Genomic DNA, 18,328 nt, shown 5'->3' on the forward strand with positions numbered 1-18,328 from the left:
ATGCATCCACCTAATTTCCACTATAAATACCCCATTAGTCTAATTACAAGGGCATGTTCTTCTTATCAATTCTTAGAGTAGTTAATATCAATCAAATCTCTCTTTAGTTTTGTAATCAACAATTAATCAAGTTTTAATACAAGTTTTATTTCCTTAATCTCTCTTTTGTTCATCCTTTATTTTGGGTAATTGAAGATTATTTGGGTTATTACTGGGAGATTGACAACCTCTCAATCAAGCATCAAGTACTTCTTTTATTCTTGGCTTTGTTATTGAAATCATTAGTAGGTATAATTCTATTAATCCCTTTTTAATTATTGTTAATTACTTTCATTTATTCATTATGTTTTACTTTGTTGGTATTATTAACAACCTTGCTAGCATGATCAACATGATAATGAGTGAGTAGTGACCTAGCTAGGGTTAATGGGTAATTAGAGGAAACCAACATGAGGAATGATTCATGCTTAAATTAATATGCTTTCATGGTTTATTTGCTTGCTTGTTTTGATCTCAACTCATGCACATATTATGTTTGATGAAATGCGAGCCTATGAATCCTTGCATTTTTTACCCATCACCTATCTTTTCAATGAGACTTGTAAGACATAAACCAACTCGAGTCTCATTAGACCATGCATGTTGTTGAGTAGGGAAGACTAAGTCGACTTGTAGGAGTTGTACAATCTAATCGATTCGGCTCCGGGACCTAAACTTTCCTAGGATTGTAAGATATAACTCAACTCAATCCATCACAACAATAATTGCTTGCTTATAATTTGAGAACATGTTTGTATGATCAATTCCCATGATTCCCCTATGACCCCATGATACCCTAGTGCTTTTTATCAATTGTTTACAACCCTTTTAGTTCATCTTGCTTTTTTATTTTCATTGCTATTTAGTTTAGTGACCTTCTACATCAACCCAAATTGTGACACCCCTAAGACAGCACTAGTTTCAATAGAAATCTCATCTCAATTCCCGTCCCTTGGGATCCGACCTTTACTTGCCTCTTTACTATTTGTAGAGTTGTTTGTGAAGTTATAAATTGTGTTTTGGTCTAGGTGCTCCTAACGACAAGTTACCGAAAAGATTTAGTCCGACCAGAGACCCAAGTCAACATCCGCACTTTAGAGGTTCTTACCCTAAACGAGAAGGATGGCTTCACCGACTCACTACTACAAATTCAAGCAAAGATGACGCCGTTTAGATGACAGTTGTACACGAAACCGTCTTCCATTATGCATATAGTTTTGGCGCCTCTCTTGATCAAATATACAGGACGGTTGATAAAATGAGGCGTACTTGATATGTATACAACCATGACGTTTGGTCAAATAAACCGTCTTGCTTAACAAAAAGAGTACGGTTGGCAATCTAGACCGTCCTATTTGTAATCCATGTTTCCAAATCAATTTAATCTATTCGGCTTCTCTACTCGCAATTACTTGCCCAAAAATCTCTCGCCCTAACCCATTCATTCCCTTACCTCACTCTAATGCCAACCACCACAAATTCCATCACCGCCGATCACTACAACTTCCATCAACGTCAACCTCCATGCCAGTGTTCCCTAGCCTTGACGTAAATCATCGCAATCCAATCTTCCTTTGTCGTTCTATCCCAACTACCCTAACCCATTCAATTTGTCCCACAACCAACCACATCCGTCACCAACACGCCCAGGTCATTGGTCGTCATCAACGCCGTAACTAGCCGCTGCGGTATGTCACCCTATCTGTCCTGCAGGCTCCTCGCTTTATTGGTACAACTTCTACTTTGCATATATTTATATAGTTATATTAGTATAAATCTTGATTATTCAAAATTTATTAAACCAATCAAACACAAATGATGAAATTTTGTGATATAAACTTTGTATAGTTGTTAGTATACATTTTTTGTAATTTGTGTTTGATTCGATTTGATTGTGGCCAATTTAGGGAAGTATATCATTTGCTTAGAGTTAATCATAGTCAATTATGTTCTGATTTGTCCTAATTTGCCTCTGTTATAGGCTGAGTTGTTTAGTTTAGGTGTGAAGAATACTGTCTGTTCTAAATTTACTATGGTAACAGTTATGGGATTTGATTCGTTGAATGATGATTATAGTATTGGCAAATTTCTTCTCAAAATCAAACTATTAATGGATGAAGATGAGATGATGATTATGATGCTATTGGATTTTTAAAGTGAGATTATGTAGTTAGCACTTCGATGTAGTAGTTGAATACATAATGTGAAAGCCAAACCTGAGACTGCCGTATGCACTTTTGAAATACTAATGCCTAATGCCAGATAACTATTAAATTTTTTTTGATAAATAATCTAATTTGGGCCAAAAGTCAAACTCTGGTCTCATAAATTGGATGGCTCCTGATACCAATACATAATGTGAAAGCCAAACCTGAGACTGCCGTATGCACTTTTGAAATAGTAATGCCTAATGCCAGATAACTATTAAATTTTTTTTGATAAATAATCTAATTTGGGCCAAAAGTCAAACTCTGGTCTCATAAATTGGATGGCTCCTGATACCTTGATCCCCCATTTAGTAGATTTGCTCCTTCGTTGTTCGTCTAGGTTCGATAGGGTGTCTGCCAGTCACAAGTAGTTCAAATATGGTTTCGTAAATGAGTAATTAACATCTATTGGTTTCATAAAATGAGTAATTAACAAAGCAGAACACATAGGCAATTTAGGAAAGCTATTATTCAAAGAGCTCAGAGTAGTAGAATACAAGGAATGTATAGCTGAATAGAGATGACCAATGCCCATAAAATTATTTCCAAGATCACCCACTTCAACTTTTGTCTCGTCCACCACATTAATGGTTCCAATTCCACTAAGAACCAGATTTTTAAAAGTTTCAGAACCAGTTGGCTCACAATTGAGAAAGCTGGCCTTCTCCTATGCTGCTTGCCCTTGCTCACCCAATATTATGCAATCAACAGTCATTATGACACTCTTCATAATAAAAACTTTAACTATACCAGTAGGGTTTGCTTATACATTAAAACTTCTTATTACCTTTCATCCTCCTTAAACCTTCCAAATTACATATATTCGACCGGATTCTTGTGCCCCGAGTCATTTTCCCAATTCACTCATTTTGAAAATGAGGATATTCGATTGGACTATATCGTTAAGGCTATGAGATGTAAGGGTTGTGAAGGGGTCGAAAGCTTATTTCTGCTCCATATTATGAAGGGTATGTACCAGTGTTTTCATACTACTATATATTAATTATATTATTCGATGCCACTTATTAGTAGGATGTGTTGATTGTTTTATCTTATAAATGATAGTAAACATTGGATGTTGGTTTTCATTACTCCAATGGAAAGTTTAATATATTGGTGTGACCAAGCTGAAAGTCTAGAGCCTCATACATTTTTGAATGATACTATTACTATGTAAGTTCAGCATGTATACGATTTAAGAAATTGCAATTATTTCATAAATTCTACATGTGCTTTGGTAAATTAAATTAAATATAATTAAGTTAAGTCTATAATATATATATTTAATACATGGCAATTACTAAGAGAAACTCTATGGATCCACTTCTCGAGTGTCAGCAAAAGCAGCTTGAACGAAAATTAAAAAAGGTACTTCACTACTTCTTCATCTAAAAATATGTTTATCTCCTACATTATATGATCTGTGGTCCTTTAATCATAGTGTTTCCGGTTTTCGGAGCATTCCGGTCCAAACCCGGAAAAACGTCATGTTTTAAGTTCTGAAAATTTAAGATTATAAAGCTTGGAATAATTGATAAAAGATGATTATTTCCTCGAGATCTTACAATATTGTTGTTGAACTGCATATGTATTGTCGGATATTGAAATATAATGTTTCATCTTTTACGGTTATTCATTTTTTGGGATTGGCATGTGTTTGTATATTTCCCCTTTCTGGAACTCATGCTCTGTTTCCGTTATCTTCTTTTTGTTGATAATGAAATGATGAGTACCTGGTTTGCTTCTCTTTTTCATTAATTAAAAAGATAGAGATAGAGAAAGTTAGCTATCTATAAAGTGAGACATGAAAGTGGCGGTGAAATGGTAAGTAAAGGTTAATGGACTACTGGTGGTGGGTTGTCTTACAGCCAAGCACCTCTGCAAAAGTAGTTAGTTTGTATGTTTATAACTTGTAGTTGACATGATTTCTATTTGTGTACTACGCAACTTTTAGGGACCGTGTTATATGGATATTATGTTTGTCGATATATGTTGGAGATCATTAGAGGAGGATATATTAATATTATTCCAAGCAAATGTCCTTTGTTTCAATTATTTACTTCATTTTATTTAAATTACACGTTGTGATGATACGTATATAATTGCAATTTTATGTTTTGGTTTATTTGTATATAGATCATGATTAAAGCCCAACGATATGAGCAAATTGACAAGGTGCGGGACATTTTGGCTACATATGCATTGCGGTTTAAGGTGAAAGTATCCGATGATAACGTTTGAAGTATTTAGGCTCAAGGCTTGGATGTTGTCTAGATAGCTTAAGTAATGGTGTGTGGACGAAAAAACTTGTGTTAGTGTTTGTGTTAAACAATTAATTGTTAATATTTTGTATTTTGGAGGTTGAAACTCATTCCATTTTGTTTAGTTGGATTTAGATTACAAATGAAAGATTTGCGGCTGGATTTTCTTAAATGAAACGGGGTATATTTGAGCTATACGACTATTATCGTATAGGCTTATGAGTGAAATAATTTTATTTCAAAAATCGAGTGGACAAATAGCATGGATTTGTGCCAACAAAATGCGGGATTTATTTATAAATTCGCGCTGAATTGATTTCAAAAAATTTGCAAAGAAGACAGTTTCTTATTAAAGCGTGGTGATGATGGCACAAAATTAAGGCGCGATATTGATCCAAAACAAGACGGTTGCAGCGAGGAACCGTCCTCTTAGTAAATTCAAGGAAAACGGTTCAAGACAACAACCGCCCTCTTATTAAATGCAAAAGAGGACGGTTTGACTTTCTGCCAACCGTCCTCTTAAGCAACGAGGACGGGTGATTTTAGGACGGTTCGTTTAAACTTTAAGGACGGTTTTTGACCGCTCTCTTTGTCCCTTTTTGTAGTAGTGACTTCCTAAGTAGGTGGAGAAAGACTAGTACACAACTTGTTGAACGTCTAGCCGAAGCCACTCTTGTGGAAAGGTTCTTGGATAATCTGAGACCCATTTATGCAAACCACTTGAGGTACCAAAACATAAAGTCTTTCAAAGATCTGACTGTGCTAGAAACGAGAATTGAAGATGACATCCGTAAAGGACTCTTGTCCAAAACGGTAGGTCCTGGATATCAAGGTTCGACGAGTCGTTCTTATGGCTCTACTAGCAAAACTGATGAGGTTAACCTTGTCAAATCATCAAAGAAAAATATCCCGCAAAGGAAGTTCACAAACCTTGGTGATTCATACTCCAACACTCTGAAAAGATTGATGAAACAGGGTAAGCTCCAACCCATAGGACCTACACCTGACCCAGAAAAGAGGTCTAAATTCTGGGATGAGAATGCATACTGCGAATATCATTGAGGCAAGGGACACGATACAGAGAAATGTTTTAAACTGAAACACGTTCTCCAAGATATGATCAAAGATGGTCGTTTACCTATACCTCCCGGAGGTAAGCCTAACAATACTCAGAATCCTCTTGGATTTCTGATGATCACAGATGAAGAATCCACCTTGGATTGTTCGCACCTCATTTCTCCAACTGATGATGAGATTCATGCTCTAGAAGAGGAAGGGAGCTATTCCACCATTTCTCCTACCATTTCCGATTTCATCGCATGGGCAAAGAGTGTGAGTAGGCAAGTTCAGAGTTGGAACCTGTAGTAGCATCTCTACGCAATCCCGGCACCATACCTAGGGAAAACGTATCACTAATCCAAATATATCTCAGGAGTCTACAATGCAAGAGGTAATCGCAGTAGTTGACCACCTAGTCGAGCAAATAATCAGTCTAGAAGTTGAGATCATCAGATTGAGAGAGCTTAGTATTGTCAATGGAATATGGGCCGATGACGATGAAGATGAATATCTCATAGAACACTACCTAGTCAAAGCTAGTGAGGATATAGTCAAAGCTAGCGAAGACAAGAATGTAGACCACCTTACTCGTTCAGGACGTCCATATCAAAACGTTTCCCAGAACGGTCCTACGACTAATGGTCCAGTTACTAATTCCAATGTCATCACGCCGAATGATGGCGAGGATACATCTACTGACCACTTGCTAAAACAACTGCAGAAGACAAAGGCTGATCTTTCAATCTGGCAATTAGTTGCGAGTTCATTTCCCCATCGTCAAGCTTTGCTGCGAGCATTAGCTAAATTGAACGTAGCACACAACTCTACACCTGACGACGTAGTCAACTTGGTCTTCCAAGATTCAGTTAGACTAAGTAACCCAGTTACTTTTTCAGATGAAGATTTACCTCCCTTTGGTGCAAGTCATAACCTCGCTCTATACATTACAGTCACATGCTTAAAGAAGAACGTGCCAATGACCTTGGTGGATGACGGCTCTACAGTCAACGTCATACCATTAAAAACATCACACAAGTTGGGCATAAAAGAATCAGATTGGACCCCTACCAACCAAGGTGTTCGAGCATATTTTTTTGGTAATTTTCTACCGAATTAGGTTATGCGAGGTCAATGCGGTCTTACTCGTTGTATGTTGAATGGATATTTGTGTTTAATACAATATAAAGGAATTAAGTACGTAAAGAAAAGTTGACACGTGAGATTTGGTGACGCGGAAAACCCAATGTGGGAAACGACCGCGGGAAGGGACGATACCCTTCAAAGGATTGCGCAAGCTGTTAATATGAGGACGAGTACAAAGGAGACGCAATGTAAACCTAGCTAGCACAATGTGTTATGTATGTATGAGAGACCTTGAATGCCTTTTATTCTTTGTTTCCTTGGCTATTTATAAGGCAAGAACTCTAGACGTGTCCTACTCCATTTATGGTAAGCAATATTAATCCTACCATACTTCTTTCCATAAACGGAACCTCTTCCTCTATTCTCCCTAATCTCCCTGAAATCTCCATGAAATCTCCCTAACGACTCTTCAATGCGCGGGCTCCTTCTATTAACGAGCTTCTTGGAGTCGTAAGCTCCTCGACCCAACTCATTAGGCGGATTCACTTCGGCCTGCTCCTTATTAGGCCAATAATCGGATTTTGGCCCAAACACATATGATGGAACACAACGTAAAGTATTAGGGCTAATCAACCTCACTATAGCCACATGGCCAATCGATCGATAGGTTAATTTTCAAATTATGGATATCGAAGCATCATTCAATATACTTCTAGGAAGGTCGTGGATTCATGCTTCCAAAGCGGTAACATCCATCTTGCACCAGAAGATTAAGATCCCTCTAGATGGCAAAATAGTGACGATCACTTCGTCACCTATCATGGCTGTAATAGAAAAGTTGTCAAGCAATCAAGTAGTCACGGACCCAGTATACGAGCTTGGAGGCTTTCAGAGCATAAATCATGTAGAGAGTGAACTGGCGCCTCTATACTTCAACCCATACTCCAATTTAGTGGTCAACCACATACTCAAATCCCAGGGATACTTATCACGAATGCCCTTGAATCCTGCCAAGAAAAATACCTTCTCACCTTACAAAGAACGAAACTCTCAGAGGATACCATTAGGATTGGGATACAAACCCACGAAAGATGAAGCCTTAGAGATGCTCACTCTGTTTCAAAACCATAAGAACAAAGGAATCCAAATGCGATCCTATCTCCCTATCCTAAATGGATACATCGTTAGAGAAGGGAGTCAGGAGTACTTTAACGGGTTTCCCGAACCTTGGCACTATAAGAGAATGCAACTAGCTGGAATCGAGGTCTTCCACGATTGCTACTTCATCCCTTCAGAAACGGTTCCTACCGTCAAAACTCGTCAAACACCTTGTTTAGACGATTAGGCTATTAGCCTTCTGTTTAGGGAGGACCAATTCGTCAGGGCAGCACAGGATGAGATCATTACCATAATACTTCAAGACGACAATTTCAACCCGGCAGCCCTAATTACCGAAACCAATTCAAATCAGCATAAAGGATGGAGAAAGTCGATCAAGTGGATTAACAACCAAGGAAAGATCTTCAAAGTAACCACTGGAGAAGGAGAGATGTTCAAAAGAGAACCTGAAGACGACGAATATGAGTCACAGTCGGAGTTGGAGTCTTTCACTAGAGCCTGAGTCTAGAGAAGTCGCTAGAGAGTCTTCTTCTGTCGTCGCTCCCCATCCCCTTATTTCTCCTAGCGTAGCATGAAATAGTAACAGTAGCTTCGGAAATGTCTCGGCAGCTGTCCCTTTACCGCCACTGACTACTGAACAGATGGCTTCTTTGTTTCAGCTATTTTTAAAATTTAATATGAATAAATCATATTATGCTTACTCGTTGTGTTATTCTGAATGCAATTCTATTTACGATGATAATGAGGATGATACTGACCCAGACTCAGACGAATTACCTCCCTACATAGTTAAAGAAATATTACAAGAAGGGGAAGGGGCACCAGTTATGGAGAACACCGAACCCATCAACGTAGGAACCGAACTAGAACCCCAAGAACTTAGGATAGGGACAACCTTAAACCCATTTGAAAGGGCCAATTTCATTGACATCCTACACGAGTTCACGGACGTTTTCGCTTGGTCTTACAAGGACATGCCAGGAATCGACAGGGATATTGCAGAACATCGAATTCCAATCAAACCAGGTTTCAAACCTGTAAATCAGAAGCTTCGTCGGATGAGGACCGAATGGGCTCTTAAAATCAAAGAAGAAGTCGATAAATAATTCAAAGCCGAGTTCATCAAAGTTTTCGAGTATTCAGACTGGGTGGCTAACATAGTCCCCGTACCCAAAAAGGATGGACGAATCTGAGTTTGTGTTGATTTCAGACACTTAAACAAAGCAAGTCCCAAAGACGACTTCCCTCTTCCACACATTGACATATTGGTAGGTAATACAGCAGATCACGCGTTGTTATCCTTCATGGACGGGTATGCAGGTTATAATTAGATCAAAATGGCCATAGAAGAAATGCATAAGATAACTTTCGTTACTCAATGGGGCACATATTGTTATACTGTTATGCCATTCGGGTTAATCAATGTTGGAGCTACATATCAAAAAACTGCACCACCTTGCTACATGACATGATGCGTAAAGAAGTAGAAGTATTGGTCGATGATATGATTTTCAAGTCCAAGGATAGGAAAGGGCATATTGATAACCTTCACAAGTTCTTCCTAAGATTACGCAAGTACAACATGAGGCTCAATCCTCAGAAATGTGCATTCGGGGTAACTTCAGGCAAGCTTCTGGGATATGTCGTCAGCCAGAGGGGAATAGAAATTGATCCATCCAAGATCAAAGCTTTAATCGAAATGCCGCAACCCTAGATAGAGAAGGAGGTTAGAGGATTTCTAGGCAAAGTACAATACATGAGCCGATTCATATCAAAGCTTACTATGATCTGCGAACCCATTTTCAAAAAGCTCAAGAACACAGATCATACCATATGGGACGATGACTGTCAAAAGGCGTTTGACAAGATCAAGGAGATACTAGCCGAACCACCAGTGCTAATGCCTTCTCAACGAGTTCAACCTCTTGGTTTATATCTCACAGTAACTAAAACAACCATGGGGCTATGCTCGCACAAACTGTTGGAAAAGAAGAAAGAGCTATCTACTACCTAAGTAAGAAGTTCATAGAATACGAGTACAAGTACAGACCTCTCGAAAAGACATGCCTCGCTCTTGTGTGGGCGACAAAGAAGCTGCGCCACTACATGCTTAGCTACGCTGTCAAGGTGTATTCTAAAATGGATCCCGTCAAATACCTCTTCAAGAAACCCGTTCTCAGCGGTCGTTTGGCAAGGTGGACCCTAATGCACTCAGAGTTCGATCTCAAATACGTACCTTTGAAGCTCATAAAGGGACGCGCCGTTGCTGAGTTCTTCGCAGACAATCCTATCAACAACACCCAATCAATAGACATGTGGTCGTTCCCAAACGAGGACATACTACAAACCAGTGTACACTCCTGGGACCTTTATTTTGATGGAGCATCAAATTTAAGAGGATTTGGAATAAGAGTGTTGCTCATTTCTCCTGAAGGTGAGCATACACCACTTTCTGTCAAGCTCGACTTCGAGGTGACAAATAACGCAGTAGAATATGAAGCTTGCCTCATTGGTCTACAAGCAGCAGTAAGTTTAGGCATCAAAAACCTTCGAGTTCACGGAGACTCATCCTTGATCATCAACCAAATTATGGTATCTTGGAAAATTCAAAGTGAAAGTATAGCACCTTATCAGCCTAGGATAGATCAAGTTGCCCAATTCTTCGATCAAGTCACTTATCTACACCTACCTCGTGAAGAGAATCAATTTGCAGACGCTCTTGTGAAACTCGCATCCTTGATTAATATGCAAGATAACATGGTAGAAATGCCTTTATGCATCGAACGGTGGTCGGAACCAGCCTATATACACCAAATTACAGATGAAGGAAGCCCAGATTAGCCTTGGTTCTAAGTCATCCTAAACTTCAAACTCAATGGTACATATCCACCAGATATGGATAAGAGGGGACAATGTGACATACGCCTACTAGCCTCTCAATACCTCCTCATGTAAGGAGAATTGTATAAAAGAACACCTCTTGGTGTAGTTTTGCGTTGCCTTGATCATTCACAGGCACAAAAACTGATGGAAGAGAAGTTTACGATGGAGAATGCGGTCCTCACATGAGTGGACCCATGATGGCAAAGAAAATCACGCGTCTAGGATATTATTGGACCACATTGGAGTCAGATTGTATCAAATACGTCAGACATTGCCATAATTGCCAAACCTTCGGGAATGTGCAGCACGTTCCTCCCTCATTTCTTTACACCATGACCTCTCCTTCGCCATTTTCTACTTGAGGAATCGGCATCATTGGAAAGATCACTCCACCCGGAATAGGAGGTCATTGTTTCATTTTGGTAGCTATCGAGTATTTCACAAAATGGGTCGAAGCAGCAACCTACACTGCTCTTACAGCTAAGCATGTGGCAAAGTTCATACAAACCAACATCATCTGTCGATATGGTTGCCCACATGAGTTCATCAGTGACAATGGGTCACATTTCCAAGCCGAAGCTTCAAAATTGCTAGTCAAATACAAAATCAAGCACCACCATTCCTCACCTTATAGACCTCAAACTAATGGCGCGGTAGAGGCAGCAAACAAAAATGTAGTCACAATCCTCAAGAAAATGATCGACAATTATCGAGATTGGCCTAGTAAAATACCGTTCGCACTATGGCGTTATCGCACATCAGTTCGGACACCCACTGGGGCTACTCCTCTCTTTCTGACCTATGGCATGGAAGCTGTGTAACCTGTTGAACTAGAAATCCCGTCCTTAGGCATTTTACTCGAAAGTCAAATCCCAGAAGCTGAATGGAATAGGCATCGTTATGAAGAACTCATCCTCTTGGATGAACGAAGGTTGCGTGCCTTGCATAATGTGCAAACATATCAGGCACGTATCAAACGAGCCTTTAATAAATGGGTTAAGCCCAGGAACATTAAACAAGGATATTTGGTGCTCAAATCAAGCAGAAGTCTCTTACCTGTCGATCCACGTGGAAAGTTTAAACACAACTGGGCCGGGCCTTTCCTTGTCAAGTCCATACTCTCGGGGAGTGCGGTTAGGATTACAGAACTAGATGGGAATGAATTTGTTAACCCAACTAACCTCGACCAACGGAAACGATACTACCCTTATTATAGGAATAGAAAACGCACCTCGCGTAGCACCCACGTGTCGCTCATGCGACACGAAATAAAAATGGCCTTAGGCCCGCTGAAAGAAAGCTTATGTCCCTATGCTCTTGTATTTTGACACTTCGACATCCTCACATCATCAAATAAATTGAATTTTATTTTAGGAGTAAGTAAAGCTGGGCTTATTTTTTAAAGTTCACTACAAGCTCTTGCTTCGAACAATTATTCTTTTACATTTATTCGAACTACGCACAGGGTTTGATTTCATTTTTATTGAATACGTAGGCAATCCTTCACAGGATACAACCCATTATTTCAAAATGTAAATAGAAGGACATTTGCATTTGCATTTGAAATTCAAAAAAAATAATAAAAGGAAATCATAATAGTTTCTTAACTAATTAATTTTTTATTCATTTGTTCCATAAATAACAATAATATGCCAAATAATATAAAATGCTGAAAATAAATGTTAGGCTAGGATTCTAAATGTAACACCGCCATATTCAGAGGAGCCTTAACTAGGCCTTCCTTAGCATATAAAGGCATTACCATCTCGGTTGCCCGAGGACAGTAATAACCAAACGTCGATAAAAGAACTACTATGTTATATTACAAGTGATTTAAAACCAACTAATGATACAAACGATACAACTCAAGGACTACTCGCTACAACTATCAAATCTCGTGAGGACTCATCCCTGCCCGGACTCTAGCTATCCACGATATCAACACCTGCTAAGACAGACTGCTCACCATAAGGGATCACGGCAGACACATAGACAACAAGACAACCACACAAAAGGTCAGTACTGAGATAAGATACAATAAAGCCAACAACACCTAACAATGCAACACAACACAATCATTCACGCACAAGCAACCCACACCAATCAATCTCCGTCAGCGGCTGTCCACTGGACCAACCCTGCCAGTGGGGGATCGCAGCCGTACCCACCAAATCCCCGCTCATCATACTGAGCGATAACCCTGTCCCATTAATGTGCACATCCCCTTCCGGGGCGAGTTCCACGAAGGGCGAAACTAGGGCGTGAAGCCACTCCCGCAAGTGACTCCACTCAGCCGAGAACGCATTTCGAGAACCAGAAACAACAATCACAATTACAATACAATATCAACAACCGTCTGAATCAATCAACAACGACACAACAATCGACACACTAGACTATCTACAGAAACTGAGTAGGCGAACCTACCTTTATGCAACTGCAACCAATCCATGCCAACATATGACATATCCAGCAACCAAGCAAAGCCTATAACCACAACACAATCATCTATTACTACCAAGCAAACCCTAATCATAAAGACAAGGACACGGATGATGATGATGACATACCTATAAAGAGAAATCCGGCAAAAGACCGCCACCCGACTCAAACTATGCTGTCCTAAGGCACAAGGACCTTCAAAAGGCTTCCATGGAGGTTTTATGGTGAAGGGAAGGGAGAGAGGCGACTGAAGGATAGGAGGAATGAGGCGGAAATGATTTGCGGTTTTAACAAAACGCGATTAAAAACCCTCGCTGAAAACTCGATACTCGATCGAGTACTACACACACTCGATCGAGTAACCCCCTAATCGATCGAGTAACCACGCTACTCGATCGAGTAGCCTCTACTCTATCGAGTACCACTCATAACTCGTAACCCAAGATAGCTTTGGCACGTACTTCTAAGAACTATTCCCGCTCCCAAGGTCAGTCAACGCAGGTCAAAAGGTCCCTAAAAGGGCGGGTATTACAGTCTTCCTCCCTTAAAAAGAACATCGTCCCCGAAGTTCAACTCACCTAACTCAACGCACAAGACACGAGAAGACACGACATCACTATTCTTTCAACACAAATCACCTACTTCCCTGAAACGCCATCCCCCATGTCATCATATCATCATTATCTAACGCTCTGTTCATATCGACTCTTACAGCTATCATATAAACATCATCCTCGCAATACGAACCAGCACAAACAACCATCACCCATCATATGGTAACAACTATCGACCCGAAACATATCTCATAACAACTTCATGCTGCACAACTAACACCACCATGTTACTCAACAACGCGATTCTATTACGACACATTGCACCACAACTATCTCTTTATGACCGTCCTTTAAAACATACTATCACAGTCACTTCAATGAACTAAAGTAACCACTTACACTTCATATAAGCCATGTGATCAAGGTACTATAAAATTTTGTAATTAAGCAACAAAACATTATAAACGAATAACAACATAACTTCAAAATCAGCCTTTTTATTTTGCGACATTACTCTTCCCCTCTAAAAGGAACTTCGTCCCCGAAGTACACCACCAAAATTACCACACATATTACCTATTACTTGTATCATAACATAAATTAGAACCATATTATTTATTACGGACATTACTCACTAAGCCTATACTCGTTAAATTAGAAATCATACACAAACCACCGGAATAACTAGCCGCCGTCGATAAAGCATGTTAATATCGTATGCACAAGCGTATGAAAAGATGTAACTCCGATGAATAGATCGTAATATGGCGGATTTAATATTAAAGCAACAAGAAACCATCACCACTTCACTATTTGTGACGAAAATGTATATTAAACTCAAGCACGACTTTTAACATATGAAATTAACGGTTCAAAGGTGTTACTAAGCATCACGAACCATGCTAAACATCAAACATGTAATTATAAAACAATTAAACACTTTTAATTTTCGAAAAGTTCCTGTAACAGTGCTACTCGATCGAGTATGTAAGGGTACTCGATCGAGTGCCATGCTACTCGATCGAGTGTCTTGGCTACTCGATCGAGTAGCCCCGAGATCAGAATGCATCAATTATGTCATACCTGTAGCTACTCGACCGAGTATTGGGGTACTTTGTCGAGTACCTACAGGTCAAATGCCTTTGGAAAACTTGTCATAAACCCATGTATATACATAATAATCGCATAAAAGTGAGTCGGGATGACTTCCCGACCCCAAAATCCTGCAACAGGGTCAAGTAGTAAATCCGACCTTATGGCCAAGCATACAAATCCGAAAATAAAAGGTTCTAACAACCAACAACTACCAACATACAAGACAAACAATCGTAAACAAGGATAAAGAAACTAGGAGCATCACTCCTCCTGCTGCTGTTGCTCAACCATCAACCCATCTCCTCCACCATCACCTCCAGAGGTACCCGCTCCCGATGACCCGATGCCTGCATCAAATCCCGCTCCAACTCCCGGGCCTACATGTCATGGGGTCAAACCACCGTAGGGAAAGGACTGAGGCGTCCCCCAAGCTGACGGATCCACTCCGTAAGAGTGGAAAACCCCACTATAGTCCCCAACACCACTCCACCAAACCGGATGCGGTCCCTCGGTCCCAATCCCCTGAGTGTACGCCATCTCATGCATATTCCTGAGTGTCAAAGTATATGACACTCTCTCTGTCAAGTAGCTAGATCGCATCTCCGGGGTGTCGAGGTAAGGGTAGCACGGAAAAGGGTGCTGCTGCTACTGTGGTGCTACCGGCCGTGGCCTAGTCTCCGAGGTCCTCTCCCTCACTCGACGGGGTCCCCTCCCCAACCTGGGCCCCTCCACCACCACCACCGATGCATTATCGCCCTTCTTCGGCTCGGGCATCACCTCGAGAATCACATCATCGATGAGGTAGGTCTGCAACTGGTGGGGCACGTCATCATCCTCCTCCTCCTCGTCGGAGTCAACAGCTGTCACCACCGGCTCTAACGGCTCGGTCGGTGGAAGGTGCTCAGGAGTCGGAATCCCCATCCAACTCACGCCCCATACCCTCCAAGCTAGACTACTGTCAGCCAAAGTTCTCAACCACTTCCGGTCGAGATAGTAATCACGGTCCATAGTAGGCACTGGGGTAGCCAGAGGCACATACTCCGAAGAAGCCTCAAAGGACGTTAGCTTTTCAGCTAACCGAGTGGCAATAGTGCCACAACTCAAGTACCGGGAAGAGGCAGTAGCCATCAAGGCAAGGGCGGCACAGACGATGGAAGGAGCATTAAAGACCACTTTCCTGGCCCGCTCCGGGTTGAGGTAAGACATCAAAAGCAAAACCTCATGGTTGTTCAGCTTACTAATGTCCGGTCTATCATACAGGAGGTTCAAAAGAGAACGGAGAAAGACCCTCAAGGTAATATGCTGAACGTCATTTATCAACATGTAACTTGAGGTGGAAGCTGGCTTTCCAGTCAGACAAGGCATTAGGGGGCAGACACCGCACTCAGCAGGAATATGAGTGATAGAATCCTTGGGAGGCTTGGCCAACCCAAGGTGAGACGCAGAAAGATCCATAGTCAACAGAAAAATGGTGTTCATCAACCTAAACTCAACGGTTTGGGCAGCTGGGTCATAGCTAAAGGAGCTCATAAACTCCAAAGTAAGGAATGGGTAGGAATGTTTCCTCAGCCTATACAAACCCGTAAAGCCCAAAGTCTTGAATATGTGACGGACATCCGTCTCTATTCCCAAATCCTCCAACAGTATAGTATCTATACACCCCGTCGGCCTCATTTTGCGTTTTTGCAAAACTACAAAACGCTCTCTCTGTTTGAAATCTACAAACACGACAGAAGGGTACTCCGGAACTGCGGGTACCACTGGTCCACTCCCTTCCCCAATCTCAGGTTGTGTAACCCTCCCCCGTTTACTCTGACGGGTCCCTAGGTTCGGTGTCGGCATCTGTTTCAGCATATAACTTAAATAAACTTGCATAAACATGTAAAGCATATACTTCACACAATTGGATATTACATACTCAGCTAGGTACACAAATTCACCAACAAGTTCCCTAATTTGATATATAGACTCAGTTTATAGCTACTCATAACCATAGTTGTGAAACGTTTATCATGGTAGACACACATACCCAACCAATTCCAACACCCTAGCATGATTCTAATGTTACTCTATACGCCCATGTAATAACATGTGAGACATTTGTGCAAGCTCATGAAAAAGTAATTTAGAACATATCATCATCACCTTCAATATTAAAAACAAACAACTCAATTAAACTTGTCAGACGGTCTCTACAGCTGTAATTATTTTGACATATTCTTCATCAATTAACATCACTACTATCATATTGAAGTTCAACCTTTACTTAAACAACCATATACAACACCAAATTTCAAATATAGCAACGAATTTCTATTTGAGGCACTTTTAAGACGGAGTTTTAAGGCAACTTTTTAAGGTGATAATCATCAAAATTCATTCTTCAACATGATATAAACAAGGTATAGTCCTCAATTTCATCATCTAATCCATGTAAAACAATCAAAAATCAATTTCGATTTTTGTAAACCCTAGAAATTTCGGTTTCAATTTGGTTACTTCTAGTCTATTTTACGGCAATTAATCACCAATAATCAAGGAAAGAAGGCATGTGAATCATATTACAACAATTAAAAGCAACAAATTGATCATATGAATCGAAATTTCAGATTATACAATCATCCCAACAATTTAAAGGCATAAAAACATGTAAATAGGGAAGAAATCATACCTTCATTAACTAATAAAGTAAAGGAACGAAATTAAACAAAGAAAATAACCCCAAATTAACCACTACCAACACAAAATTATGAAAGATTTTGAGGGTTTTGAGAGCTTAGGTCACGAAAAGAAGAAGGAATGAGAAGAATAGGAAGAAATAAGGGTTTTAAGAAACCCGTAAGATTCGCTGTACAGTAACCTACTCGATCGAGTGTCTAGGGTACTAGATCGAGTACCACCCTACTCGATTGAGTAGGCGCTATTTCATCGAGTATTTGCAGAAATTTTTCCACATCCCGACGTCATAGCTTCCTAACTAGATCGAGTAAGGTCTACTCGGTCTAGTAAGCACTCACACTCGGTCAAGTATATTTAAGTCCTCAGTCATAAATACGAAGTAACTTGAAGATTCCTGCAAAAACAATATCGCGTGTTGATTCCAAACTAAGTTCGGAGTCGTCACTAGTTATCATGCTCGATCACGCATTACCATTATTACCCAAGCCTAATGTGTCGTCTCCGCACGTAAGGTTTATGTCACATTACGCTACACGACTTACCCAACTCGGTTTACCTGCTACCGAGTCATTCATAAGCATAATCACGTCATCATACTACACTTAAACTTATTTTACACATTACTACCAAACTCGTGTTCACTTCAACTTGAAACATATAATTAACATTAATTCATTCTTTCATATATCATATAAATGCATACTCTTCATCACAAATTAATCTATCATGTTCAAAATTCAATCATAAGCAAATCATCTTACATAAATCGTTTGTCACGCAGCGGAAAAATTTCAACCAATAAACAAGGCATATACGCATTACTACATGCCATGTTTCATATTATAACTCAACAATTTCATAACTATCTTCGTTGTACTTACGGTAGGGCTTATAAACTCATATCCGA

The 18,328-nt window shown here is 40.1% G+C and overlaps 1 long non-coding RNA gene across 1 annotated transcript; it reads left to right on the forward strand.

Moving 5' to 3' along the window:
• Positions 1 to 1,358: 1,358 nt before the first annotated feature.
• LOC141605668 (uncharacterized) lies at positions 1,359 to 4,617 on the forward strand. Its single transcript, XR_012526414.1, has 2 exons — positions 1,359 to 1,768; positions 4,383 to 4,617. It is a non-coding gene; the product is annotated as an uncharacterized LOC141605668 (long non-coding RNA).
• The last annotated feature ends 13,711 nt before the right edge of the window (positions 4,618 to 18,328 follow it).

The sequence above is a fragment of the Silene latifolia genome, chromosome 10 (assembly GCF_048544455.1).
Source record: "Silene latifolia isolate original U9 population chromosome 10, ASM4854445v1, whole genome shotgun sequence".
NCBI lineage: Eukaryota > Viridiplantae > Streptophyta > Magnoliopsida > Caryophyllales > Caryophyllaceae > Silene > Silene latifolia.